Below are 13,283 nucleotides of genomic sequence, written 5' to 3'. Positions count from 1 at the left end.
TGACCACCTCCCTCGTGCCATCGTCAAACTGTAGGTCCCAAAACCGGATATAACAATAATATTCTTGGATCAATCTCTCTAATACTAGCGGAAATCATACTAGAAGAACCGAGATTTCAGATCTTGTTTGAAGTTATTATTTTCGGGCTAAGGAGGTAGAGAAGAGAGAAAGTTGTAGCTGGTAGGATAAGGATAAGATAATTTTTGCAAAAGGTTATTTGTACATGAGTGCCTTGCACCATTTATAGTGCAAGCCTCTTGCACATGTAATATTAACTTGGGCTCAAATGGGCTTTGTTTACATATGGCCGTAGGCCCAAATACATGAGAAATTAAAAAGATGATAACATACATACGTAAGCAATACAAAAGACTTTAAATATACAAAATAGGGCCTAACAATCTCCCTTTAGTCTTTAGTATTGTGCCTCGTCTTCGTCTCTAGTCGGTCTCATACTCTAAAGCGCCATCTTCAGGTAGTGGAAGTTCAACAAGCTTGCGAACAAACTTGTTGAAGGCTTCAACTATCTTGTTAGTGTTTTGTTTCCCGTGATCCTCCGGAGTAGGCAAAGGAGAGTTATATAACCTCAGAACATCCTCCTTACTAAGGCCCATTAACTCATGTTCATCAAACACACGCAAGGGATGCATGGTTTGGCAGTGGATCACGGCTTCACCCGAGTTATTATCAAATTCCCAGCAAAGGAAGTCATGGAGGATACTTGGCTCGAACGGCTCTCCATGATAAACCTCACGACCTTCCTTGGGCATCTTGTATCTCCAAGCTATTCTGCGCTTGCCCGTTGCTGGATCAATTTCTGTCGGAAGCTTGTATTTCCGACCTTTGTTGAGCTGGAAATTGGCATAGTGAATCTTCGATTCTTGATCCATGTGGCGCTTGAACCAACCTTCTATCTTCTTTTCTCCAACACCGTCACCTAAAGCCCGCCTAAAGTAGTTCATATCAAGCTCGGGCAAAGTGTGCATTTCAGTGGAATGCATGTAGGTGAGGTCCTCGTTTACCCTTCGCAACGCCCACGACTCACTGTTGACATGATGTTTGGCATAAGCAATGAGCGCGTCATCGTGATAAGGGTAGTTGCGGCAGCGAGCGCTTCCACGGCTCATCACAAAATGCCACTTTTTCTTCATTGGTTTTGGCACTTGTGATGAGTCTGCTGCTCGGGCATTCACTGGATCAGCTTCGGGAGCCGGATCTATGATGTCTTGAATAGGCGTGTCAAGAGGAGGAGAGTAGTTGATTCCATCTTGCTCATCAGAGATCCGGTCTTTGTCAGGAGAAGATACGGTACCTGCAAAATCATCAATGTTAAATAAATCATTAAACTCATCCTCCAATACAGCGTCCCGATCTGTCACTCCCTTCGAAGCCTCGGTAGTAGAGGGGTCTTCGTGTGGATGATCATCACATGGAGCGGTTTGTGTGTTCACTCCACTACCACCTCCTACTCCGGCACCACCGTCTCCTCCATCACCATTTCCTCCTTCATCATCATCGTTAAAACTTTCATACACATCGTCTTCATTATCTTCCTCATCATCCTCGTCATATTCCACCTCCTCCTGTTGTACACCGGTCTTTGTAGCAGATCCTCCAACGCCTTGAGGGATATGGCTGGTACCAACATCACTTGAAGCAACACCAACATGTGGTATAAGTACTCCCAGAGTTGCTTCACCTTCAAAGGACAACGCCATCTCTATACCAATTGTAACACTCAGACCAGCAGACGGTTTCTATCCTTGAGTTTGCTTTGCTCCCCCCGAGCCTTTCCAACTACCAAATACCAAGTCAAGATGGTCCTCGAGAGTGTTGAAGTCGTCATCACGCATCCCGATTAGCTCTGAGGCCGCTTGATACTTGCTCGCCATTTCTTCATTTATCTTGAGCTGTAACTCATTCAGACGGTTTTGGGCAGCAAGCTTTGTCTTCAAGGCTTCTATCTCAGTTCTGAAATTGGCATTTTTATAAATAAGAGTTCCGAGAGTCTGAGAAGTCCCCTGTTGACTCTCCAAAATCTTAACTCGAGAGTCCATCGCCTCTGACTCAATCCACCACTTATCCACTGTCATCTTCAGATCAGCATCCAGTTTCTTTTGAAGAACAGAGGCAGATGGTAAGTTCCTCTCCAAAGTAGACCCGCGAGCCTTGAATCTAGACCCCTCCTCACGATGATTAGCGAGTGACAAAGATTGATCATTGAGTAGCTTCTTCTAACTGTCAACTCACTTTTGGAGAGTGTCTATCCATCCCTTCTGACTATTAATTACGGCTTTGTCGAGGTCGTGCTCTTCCTTCAATTTGGCAATCCATGCCAACAATCCCATTTTCTCCTTCCCTGCCTCCAACTCCTTCTGCTTTAGTGCCTTGACAAACTCAAGCAATACATGCTTTAGATTCCTCCAGTGCGACTATCTTACAGAGGATAGGATCGGCATACATTGGGGCCTTTTTACACTTCCCGCTAGACAGGGGTTTTGGTGTGTAGAATGTCGGCTTGGAGATTGTAGGTGGTGTGTCTAACTGTGTAGGTGGAGTTTTGATTTGTAGAGGTAAGGTTAATGATTGGGTAGGGGTGGTGAGGTTATGGTTAAAGGTAGGGTTTGTGGTTGGTCTAGGGTTGTGGTTTTGGCTTGGGATTGTGTGGAAGTGTGTGTTGTTTGGGTTGAGGGTGAGGTTGTGAAGGTTTGTGACCAAATGTTTGTGGTTCGTAAGGGTGAGGTAAATGTTGATGATTTGAATGCTGAGGATATGGGTGGGTTAGGTGATATAGGTTGATCAGTTTGTGTAGTGGTTATAGGTGGGGAGAATGACCGGTGGAAAGTTGAAGTTTGTGCAGTTTTCTATGGTGGTGATGGTGGAAGGTTTTCAGGTGTGGTTTGTAATGGTTGGTCTTGTTGGGTTGGTGAGGTTTCGGGAGAAGTAGCGGGTGAGTCATGTAGTAGGGTCTTTGGTTGTTTGGATTTTGATTTGATTTTGGTTTTTTTTGATCTGGGAGGTTATCTTGCGGCTAGAGGTTCCAGAGGATCGGCGCTTAAGGTTACGAGAAGCCATTCTGCGAACAAAGATAACGGAAATCGTGTGACTCGAAATTGTGTATGTTATATAAAGAAATCCTTGATAAAGTTTGTTAAAATATGAAAACCATACTAATAATAAGTGTTGTGAGGAACTTAGAGTTTTCATGAACCACCATGGACACTTATGTCCCAACACAAAATCAAAATTTCGAAAATGGAATCAAAAGCTGGGTATTCGTGTATCACCACGACTTGACAGACTTTCGATTAAAACGCATTGTAAAACATTGAGGATCGGAGTCATACGTCGCATGATTCACCATGACTTGTGTGACATCCTAAGAGTGCAACCATATCCTTATCACAAAGGGGACATGATCACGTTTGAAAGCAAGAAGATGCGATTTATGAGGAAGATATATCGGAAAAACCCAAGTAAAAAAAATGATTTGTAAGTGTTTAAAAATCTTTGTTTTTAGGCCTAAGCCTTGGAGTTTGTGTGTGAACATGTGTGTAGGCGACGTTATGAAATATTATAAATATAAATAAAAGCAAATGAATGAACTTGCAAGTGCGGGCACATAGCATATAGAGTATACATGCAGTTTGGGCCCTAAAATAAACTATAACTATACTAGGTCGATACGTCTAACAACCTATCTTATTGTTACGGCTCTAATACCAATCTTTAACACCCCGGCTAAATCGGAATACGCCTGGGTGTGACATATAGATCACTCATAAGCTCGTAACGCTATTAAAGCGACAATAATTATATTTAATTCATTTCAATACATCACAAATACACAATCAAATATTAATACAATAAGCTTTGAATTTTCGTCTCTTGTAACCTAATTGTCCAACTATTCTATTCTTCGATCCTTAAACTTCAACCTGCAGCACGTTGAAAATAATATATTTTGTCAGCAATAATGTTGGCGAGAATTCATAAAGTTTTGTATATATATAATACAAAAAGTGTAAAATTCACAAGTCAAGATGTATAGTCTCCATCATATAGCAAAAGAAAAGTAAATACATGATATTCTCGTTCGCTTGACATAAGTCAAATCTACTAAGGAACCCCCGTTCGCCGAGCTACTTGGAGTATAGAATAATGATACCGCCATTTAAAAATGGACGGCGCAGGTTCGTCCCGTCGGACCCTCCCACTATGAGTATGTGTATGATACCGCCAATAACAAATGGACGGCGCAGGTACGTCCCGTCGGACCCCCCACTATGAGTATGTGTACCCATCAACAAAAACAGTAAACAACTAGCAAATAATCATACAGTTTACAAGCAATATGATACAAAACAACTACATACAAGACACGCATGTGAATTTTAGTTTGACACAAAACCAAGTTCGGACGTGCTACACCCCAAAACGTGTAAAAGTAAAAAAGGGTTATGAAAACTCACCTTTGAGTTTGAGGATACTTGGACGAAAACCGAAAGCGAGTATAAAGAATTCCGAAATTGTCAAACGTCACGAACTGTAAAAGAAATATAAAGGGAATCAAAACTAGCAATCGGGATTTATTATTTTGATTTTTAGAGTTTAAACGTATATATATATATATATATATATATATATATATTACTTAATATTATTTTAAGTTTTATGGGTTTTAACGAGTTATAAAGTTGTGACGAAATATTTTAGTGATAATTATGATGCGGTTCCTAATAATTATTAAGCGCGGTTGGAAAGATATAAAATTTATTTTAGTGGTTTACGAAGTTAACTAAAATATTAATATAATAATAGCCGAGTTTATAACGAAAACTTAACAAAACGGAAATTGGTTTTTAGGTAAAAAGTGATAAATATAATTTTTAAATATTTTTATCTAATTTAAAAGAACTTTATTTAAATTTATTATTATTTTTAATGATTTTATTTTGAAATTTAAAATGATTTTAATATATAAAAGAAGTTGGAAAAAAAATAACAAAGAAAGCGCATGGACCTAGGTTTGAACCCGGGTCTGATGATCCTTAACCAATTGTACTAACCATCAGGTCAAGCTTCAATTCGTTTAGAAACCAGAAAAGGATATTTATATACACAAGTTAAAGTTCATCTTCTTAATCAAAACCCTAAGATTCAATTCGTTTAATTCGTTCCATGTTTGTGAAAAGTACATTAGGGGTTTTGATTATCGCGTGAAAATGGTTCAAAACCATATTTTAATTACCTGATTTGGTGCCGGAAAGGGGATGAACAAGGTGGCCGGAAAATGCGACTTGGGGGCTAGAATCCGTGTTACAGTGGGTATTATAGTGAAATTGAAGGTGATAAGCGAGTTTAGATTGAAGTTCTAGTTTATACTATCAATTGCAACGTACATTCGTTAATTCGAGTTAATTAGTTTGGCCGAAAATCCGGCGGGTTTAACGGTCTTTAAGAGTCGGTTAAGGTCGTTATAACATAATTAATTAGTCAATGTACGTTAGTTATCGGTGCCAAATTAAGTTAGGATCATTTAACGGGTCAAACGAAAATCGAAAGTGGGGTTTACTAATTCTCCGGCGCCGATCCGGTGACCAGAATATCTCATCGGAAAAACATGGATGGGATTGGGCTGGGGGTTGGGATTGATTTAATTTATTTTATTATATTTTAAGTAATTTACAATTTAGGTCCCTCAAGATTCAAGTTATATTAAAATCTATTAAAACTATAATAAAGTTTATATTTACACTAATGAACCTTTAAGTTATCAAATTTGCTAAAAGTATATGAAGGTATATTCATGTTATTTTCGTATTATCCCTGTAGCTTGAGGATCCATTAACTAAAAAAATTGATTGAAAGAAATAGTAAACGTGCGAACAATGAACTTCGAACATCGGAAAACACTTTAATAGCGATAAACAAATAAAATAAATAAATAAATACATCGAAACGACCCAATGGGTCGGGTTAACGGATTCAAATGAGATGGATTATAATATTTGTTTTAAACCAAAACCGAAAATTTAAAATGGGTCGGGTTTTCGGGTTTGAAAAGTAACGAGTGTTACAAAAACTCCTAAGATAGACAACTTTTCAGTTTTATTTTTCTTTTTCTTTTCTTGACTCAACATAATTAAAATTGACACATGATTGCATAAGACAATTGTGATCAGGTAAAGAGAGGCTTGGGTATGACATGTTATTTACATTTTAGCCTTCATTGATATGACTTTGGTAGAGTCATGCAACCGCTTCATGAATGTATAACAGCTGGCACAGGCTGATATTTATGGTTATATCACATGACACTTACATGATTGTCAAGTCTATCTACCCATCAAACAATGACCTTGTTGGCTTTTGATCTACTCTTTTCATATGCTAGAATCATCCTAATCAATCTACTATCATTTTCCAATGGTCGGATCAATATCTCAAAATTTTGAATAAGTTTTATAATATCCGACTCCCTCTAAGCAGGAGCTCCCTCTACGCGTGACAATTTCTTTTGGAATATTTTCATATATTCTTAAATCTTTTTGGAAAATCAAATGACTTGTTTTTGTTTTTCTTAAAATAAATTCAAAATATTTTTGGTAAGTTAAAGTTAACTCAATTTTATTCATCTAAAATTGTGACATATTTAAATATATTTACAATTTTAAAATAAAAAAGATGAAATTACTCAAAAGAAATCGTGCCAAACGACTCTACAAGATATGGAAATCGGGCACAATAAAAATCTTTTATAAAGAGATCCGCAAAGTTGTAATCGGTATGGACCCTTTGGATATTGACAAGTCTACAATCAAAAAAATCACGAATGAAGTGCATTCGGATGTCAATGTGTTTTGTCTTCGAGTGCTGGACCGGGTTTTTCACATAGCAACCATGGCCTTGTTATCACATTTGATCAGGGTGTTAAAGAAATTCAAACTATAGTCCAGCAGCTAATGATGGATCCAAATAACTTGAGAGCAGTAGCTGGATGCAGCGATGTACTCGGCTTCGATGGTGGAGGTGGATACAGTGACCTGCTTCTTGCACCGCCAAGATATTAACCTATCTCCCAGGAATTGGCATCCTCCTGAAGTTGACTTTCGATCAATATTGCATCCCCCATAATCACTATCGGTATATGCATGAAATACTAAAGTAGACTATTTTGGATACCACAAACCCAAATGAAGATTTCCTTTGAGATATCGAAAGATACGTTTGACGGCGGTTAAGTGGGATTCTTTTGGATGCGACTGGTATCTGGCACATTGATAAACAGGGAACATGATACCCGGTCTGCTTGCAGTGAGATACATTAGGGAGCCAGTCATTGACCTGTAAAGGTGTTGATCGACTGGCTTTCCTAATGGATCAGGAACTAGGAAAGGTCGAGTCGCCATCGGAGTTAGAAATGTAGATGCATCCTTAAACCCAAATTTCTGACTAATGTCTTGAACTCATTTTTCTTGGTGTATCAAAATCCCATCTGTCTTTTGCTCAACTTGTAAGCCCAGGAAGAAAGTCATCTCGCCCAACGAACTTATCTCAAACCGACGTTGCATAACCTTAGAAAACTCCTTGCACAGTTTATCATTCATTGACCCAAAGATAATGTCATCAACATAAACTTGGACTAGGATCAGATCATCACCAGCCTTCTTGATAAACTTGGACTAGGATCTGATCAATGGCACATCTTCTATAGCCATGCTTTAACAGATGTTTGGAAAGAGTGGCATACCATGCACGGGGTGCCTGGTGAAGGCCATAGAGAGCTTTGTCAAGACGATAAACGTATTCGGGATGATCCGGATCCTCTAAACCTATAGGTTTCTTGATATAGATTTCCTCTTTCACTTTCCCATACAGGAAGGCGGTCTTCACATCCATTTGATAAACCTTGAAGTTCATATAAACTTCGTTATAATCAAGACCTTCACGGTGCAAGAAGCCTTGTACTACCAGCCTGGCTTTGTTTCTTATAATCACCCCCTTTTCATCCTTCTTATTTCTAAACACCCACCTCGTTCCAATCAGCTTCTTGTTCACAGGTTTCTTGACTAACTTCCAAACACTCAGGTTCTTGAATTGTAACAGCTCTTCTTGCATTGCTTCAACCCAGGAGTTCTCTCTCATTGCCATCTTGTAGTCCTTGGGTTCGACATGCGAAATAAAACAAGTAAAAAGACATCTGTTAATTGTACCGGATGTGCTGCGAGTTTAGACGCCAATCAAGGATCTCCTATGATGTTCTCTGGCGGGTGAGTCCGATGAATTTCCAGTTGAAGAATTGGATCAATGGGCTCGATTGGAGTAGCTTGTATCTCCATAGATAAACTCTCTAAGGGATGGAAAACGGTAGGAGCATTGATAAGAACATCAGTGGGTTGTTGAAAGGATTCTGGTTGGTTAACCGCATGTTCTTGATTAATGGGTCCATCCCATAGACTCTCATAGAACGGAACAACGATAGCTTGAACTGGTGTGGAGTCGGTGTTATTGGAAGTACCAGCAGGAACGTTATTTGCAGAAGTCTCTTTGGCTGCAACCTGAATGTCATCTAAAGAGGGAGGTGTGGGAATAGACTCAAGCACACTAGGTTCTACCTGAAGATTTGTCATAGGCTCAGTTTGCTCATTGTCAATGTTGTCAGCCGACATAAATGAATCTGAATCTGAATCAGGAGGCTTCTTCAACGTTGACCAAGTCAATGGTGTCTACTGGAGGAGGCATTGCATTGACTGCCGCTGGTTGAGGTGCTACAGGTAGTTCATTCCTGTTTGGAGGATCACCATCCAGACTTATGTCTTCCATTAAGATTGACTGAGTATCTATAGTATGGACTGGTGCAGCTGCAACTTAAGGGCAGCAAGTGGAACATATACTCCACGAATTGATGAAACAAACCTTCATAATCAAGCATCCAATTTGGACCCGTACGTGCATCTGTTGGATTCATTTCCTACCAGTCAATATTGTAAGATTCCACAATCACCTTGGCTCGTTTGTTGTAAACCCGATAAGCACTCTTGTGAACAGCATAACCCACAAAGTAGCACTCATCCGCCTTCTCTGTAAATTTGGAGGTTGAGTTAGCGATTGATTGGAGAAAAGTGCATGGACATCTAAATGTTTTGAAATAGTTGACTCGCGGCTTTGTCCCATAGTAGACTTCATAAGGAGTCTTGTTCAGCAGCACATGATTATGGGTTAAGCAAGCTGCGTTGACGACTTCCCTCCAGAAGATCAATGGAAGTTTGGAATATGAGAGCATTGTTCGTGCAGCTTTGATACGTGTTCAATTCCGTCTTTTAGCAACCCCGTTTTGTTTGGGATTGTATGGAGCACTGAACTAACAAAGTATCCCCTTACTATGGCAGAAATCATCCACAGTTCAGCTGCAGAATTCTGTTCCATTGTCACTTCTAATGCAGTTGACCCTTTTGTCAGTTTGGTTCTCCACTTTGCGTCATGAACTGTGTCAGAAATTGAGCGGTCTCATCCTTGTGACCTAGCAAGAAAGTCCAGCTGACGCGAGAGAAATCGTCAGTAATAACCAGACAATAGGCTTTTTGGCCTATTTCCATTGGTTGAATGGGACCAAAAAGGTCCATATGTAACAGCTGAAGAATAGAATCAATGGTATTGACGGTTTTGGGTCGGTGAGGGTGTTTGTGTTGTTTTCACTTAGAGCAAGATAAACATTTTTCAACACAAGAGATAGACTTAACAGGTAAACCCCTCACATTTCACATTTAACTAACTAGTTCAAGTTCTTAAAGTTGACATGACCCAATCTTTGATGCCATAGAGATGAGTCATTCTCCGAGGCTTTGGACAGCAAACAAGAAGCAGTTGTAAAGAGTAAGTACTTTTCATGTCCAAAACATACGCATCATTATGCCTCGGAGTACGCATCAACATCCATTCTTCCAGGACTTTATAACTAGGTTTCAAAATAAGACACTCGGTTTAAGAAAAGACGGTAGAGTATTGCTTATCACATATCTGGGAGACACTGAGCAAGTTATGGTTTAACTGTTCCACAAGATTCACATCTTCGAAGGTTAAGGTGCCATTTGAAACCTTCCCTTGCTTTGTTATTTGCCCTCCCACATCAACAGCAAAGGAAATGTGTCCACCATCAAATGGGTTAACATCAAACGGTAGAGATTCGTCTCCTGTCATATGTCGGGTACAGCCACTATCTAAGTACCAAATACTGTTGGCAGGCCTTCTTGGCTGACCCTACACACATGAACGACAAGTTAGAGGTGGGTCCCGAGACCTAGTTTTCTCGGGAAGATTGACCAAAAAAATCACCAAATTTTATCTTGTTGTTTTTGAAAATGAGTTTTTTTGGTGAATCAGAATTCGAAGACCAATCCCGTGAAAAACATGTAGAAGCACGTTTTTGGTTTTGAACAGTTTTTCTGGATTGTCTCTTTTTTGGTTTTAAAACAAAATCCTCGAATTTTTCAACCTTTGTATTTTTCCTCTTGAATGTTTTTGGTGGGTTCTTCAGTTTTTCAACTTCAAAACCCTTTTTCAACCTTTGCTTTTTCCTTTTGGTTACCCAAAAGGGTTTCTTTATTTTCTGTGTGTTTCTGGGCTTTGCATCCGTCTCACTGGTTGAATTGTCAGTTTGGTCTGTCCTTGTTTTTGAGTGAGAAGCAACCTTAGGATGGGACTGACCAAACTGACCGTTCATTTCTCTTTGTTGTCAGTGCCAGTTCTTACAATGTCTCGCAATATGAGACGGATTTCCACAAACAAAGCAACATTTTCTTCGCTGAGTTTTGTAGATATCGTCTGAGTTGTAATACATGTGATGTGGTGGGAAAGGTGATGCATGAAAGGGAACATGTTTGTAACAGTTGTCAGACTTATGACCATGATCATCAAAAGTATTTTCATAAAAGGTGTTGACATTTCTTGGCTGTTGAGCAACATAGTAATTATTATCAAACTGGTTATATGATTGAGGATTTTTATAATAATTTATGTTTTGTGAAAATGAGGTTTTCTTGGGTGGGATATATTTGCAAGAAGTACTGGCCTTTTCATTTTCAAAACAGTTTCTTTCAATTTTATTATCCTCAACCTTATAACTAGTTGATGAACAACTAGGTACGTTGATCTCTTCAGCCTTATCAGCAATAGTTTCATTAAATACTGTTTCACAATCTGAATTAAAAGTTGAACTATCACATTGATTTGAGTCACTTTTACAACTTTCAGTGTCTTTGTTTTCACAAAATACATAACTTGATGATGAGGCAAGAGAGTCCTTCATTGATTTACACAAATTATTACTCACAACATATTCAAAAAGTGGATCTAAAACCCTTTTCATTTCACAACTAATGTTATCCTTCACACATCCACTTTCATTTGCATCACCTGCTATATAAGATGAAACACCATTAGATTCATTTAATATATGTGTTGGAGGAATTGCTTGTGAAGTAGGAGAAACAAATTTCACAACTTTTGGTAGTTTACCAACACCATATGTCATTTCTTCCTCAGGAGGAGTCTTGTAACTAAAGTGGGGCTGGCTAGTGTAATTGTCATTTAATGGTGGAGGTACAGTTGAATAATCATAGCCTAGACCTGACTTTTGTTTAGCACTCCTCTGTGCTCCAAGAATATCATTTACTTACTTGACGCTAACTCAAATTTTTCAGCAGCTAATTCATGTTTTTCAGCAGTTGATTTCTTATCAGAAAGCTTAGTTTCTAAGCTTTCAATTTTAGATTTTAATTATGTACTAATGTTTTTATAATATTCAACTTCCTTTTGTGTTTGAAAAATTTTTACTTTCAAATTAGCAACATCGTCATGGTGAGTTTTAATCTTGGTGGTGTAAATCTTATTAGCTTTAACATATTGGTCATTCAGACTTTTCAACTGTGAGTTTTCTTTTACAATAACATCATAGTTATATCTATAGAACTCAACTTTATGAATACATGCTTGTGTACAGAGATTGTGATGTACCTCATGGTTGGGTTATATGGCAAGACTTGCTGACGAAGAGCTTGAAGTTTCATAGTTACTGATGAAAGCCATTCCAGCAAAGTATAGTGGGTTATCAGCTCCTTGAATTGGTCATTCTAGTCTTACTCAGCTGAAGCTTCGGTTTGGGAGACAAGGGCTCTTGAATTAGAGCTTGAATTGCCCTTATGAGGATTGCCACCAATCCATGGAACCCCGTGATTGGAGTTCTGTCCCATATGCTTATTCCCACTTGGCTTGCTTCCTTCTCCATCAAAAACTTTGGTGACCTGGATATCATTTGCGAGCTTGTGTGGGTTGTGGAATTCTCTTGCAAAGTGACCTAACTCTTTGCATTTGTAACACCTGAGCTTTTCTTTATTAAAGCCAATCTTTTTCATATCGGCATCCCTGAAGCTGTCTTTACCGTATTTCTTCATGAAATTTGTAGCTCAATGAACAGCCATAGCCATTTGGTTCTTGATATCCATTTTCTTTAAGTCCTTCTTGTTGATGTCTAGAAGGTCATGATGTGCTGAAACGATCTATAAAATATTAACCTAACCTAGACACTCTAGTTTTAAATTTATAAATCTAGACTATCCTAATGCTAGACCACTAGACAGACAAGTGTACCTATCGACTATAGTAAAGCCTAATGACGTCCGGATGTCGAACCCACAGGACACTAGCGACACCTAAACTAGACTCTGACTAAATTAAACTAAACTGAATAAATTGATTTTTGTGTTTTTTTTATTATTAAATATAAATTAAAAAATACTTAAATTAAAACTGAAACGAAAACTAGACACGAACAAATTGGACGAGAACTTATATAAGGGGAAACAACTACCTAGGTAAAGAATCCTACTAGTCAACTCGTAAACTCTCGGAATTGGACTTATAACTAGTAACCGGTATCTAAAAATATGACACTAAAGAATAAGTAAGACATGCTAGATCACCTCCCGGTCTCACCAACAATACCTAAAAAAACTCGAATGTCGTGTAAAGCTCAACGGTTTAACGGTTCGGATCACCTCCTGGTCTCACCTTACCTAACTATGCTAAGGTACCCAAAGATTAAATCACCTCCCGGTCTCTCTAATCACAACATACCCTAAGGCGTAAAGGGGTATTCTTATTAAATTCGGTTATAATTCTAATCGATAAGAATTTAAAGAAGTCTAGGGCAACTCACTCCCGTGCAATCACTACCCAAATCCACAAAAGACCAAAACAGACGACACTCAATTACCTCTCGGTC

The sequence above is a fragment of the Bidens hawaiensis genome, unplaced genomic scaffold (assembly GCF_021521415.1).
Source record: "Bidens hawaiensis isolate Kalapana, Puna unplaced genomic scaffold, B.hawaiensis_p1.1 tig00006386_1, whole genome shotgun sequence".
In the NCBI taxonomy this organism is placed as follows: Eukaryota; Viridiplantae; Streptophyta; class Magnoliopsida; order Asterales; family Asteraceae; genus Bidens; species Bidens hawaiensis.
The sequence above is the reverse complement of the archived record's forward strand: the minus strand, read 5'-3'. Positions refer to the sequence as shown.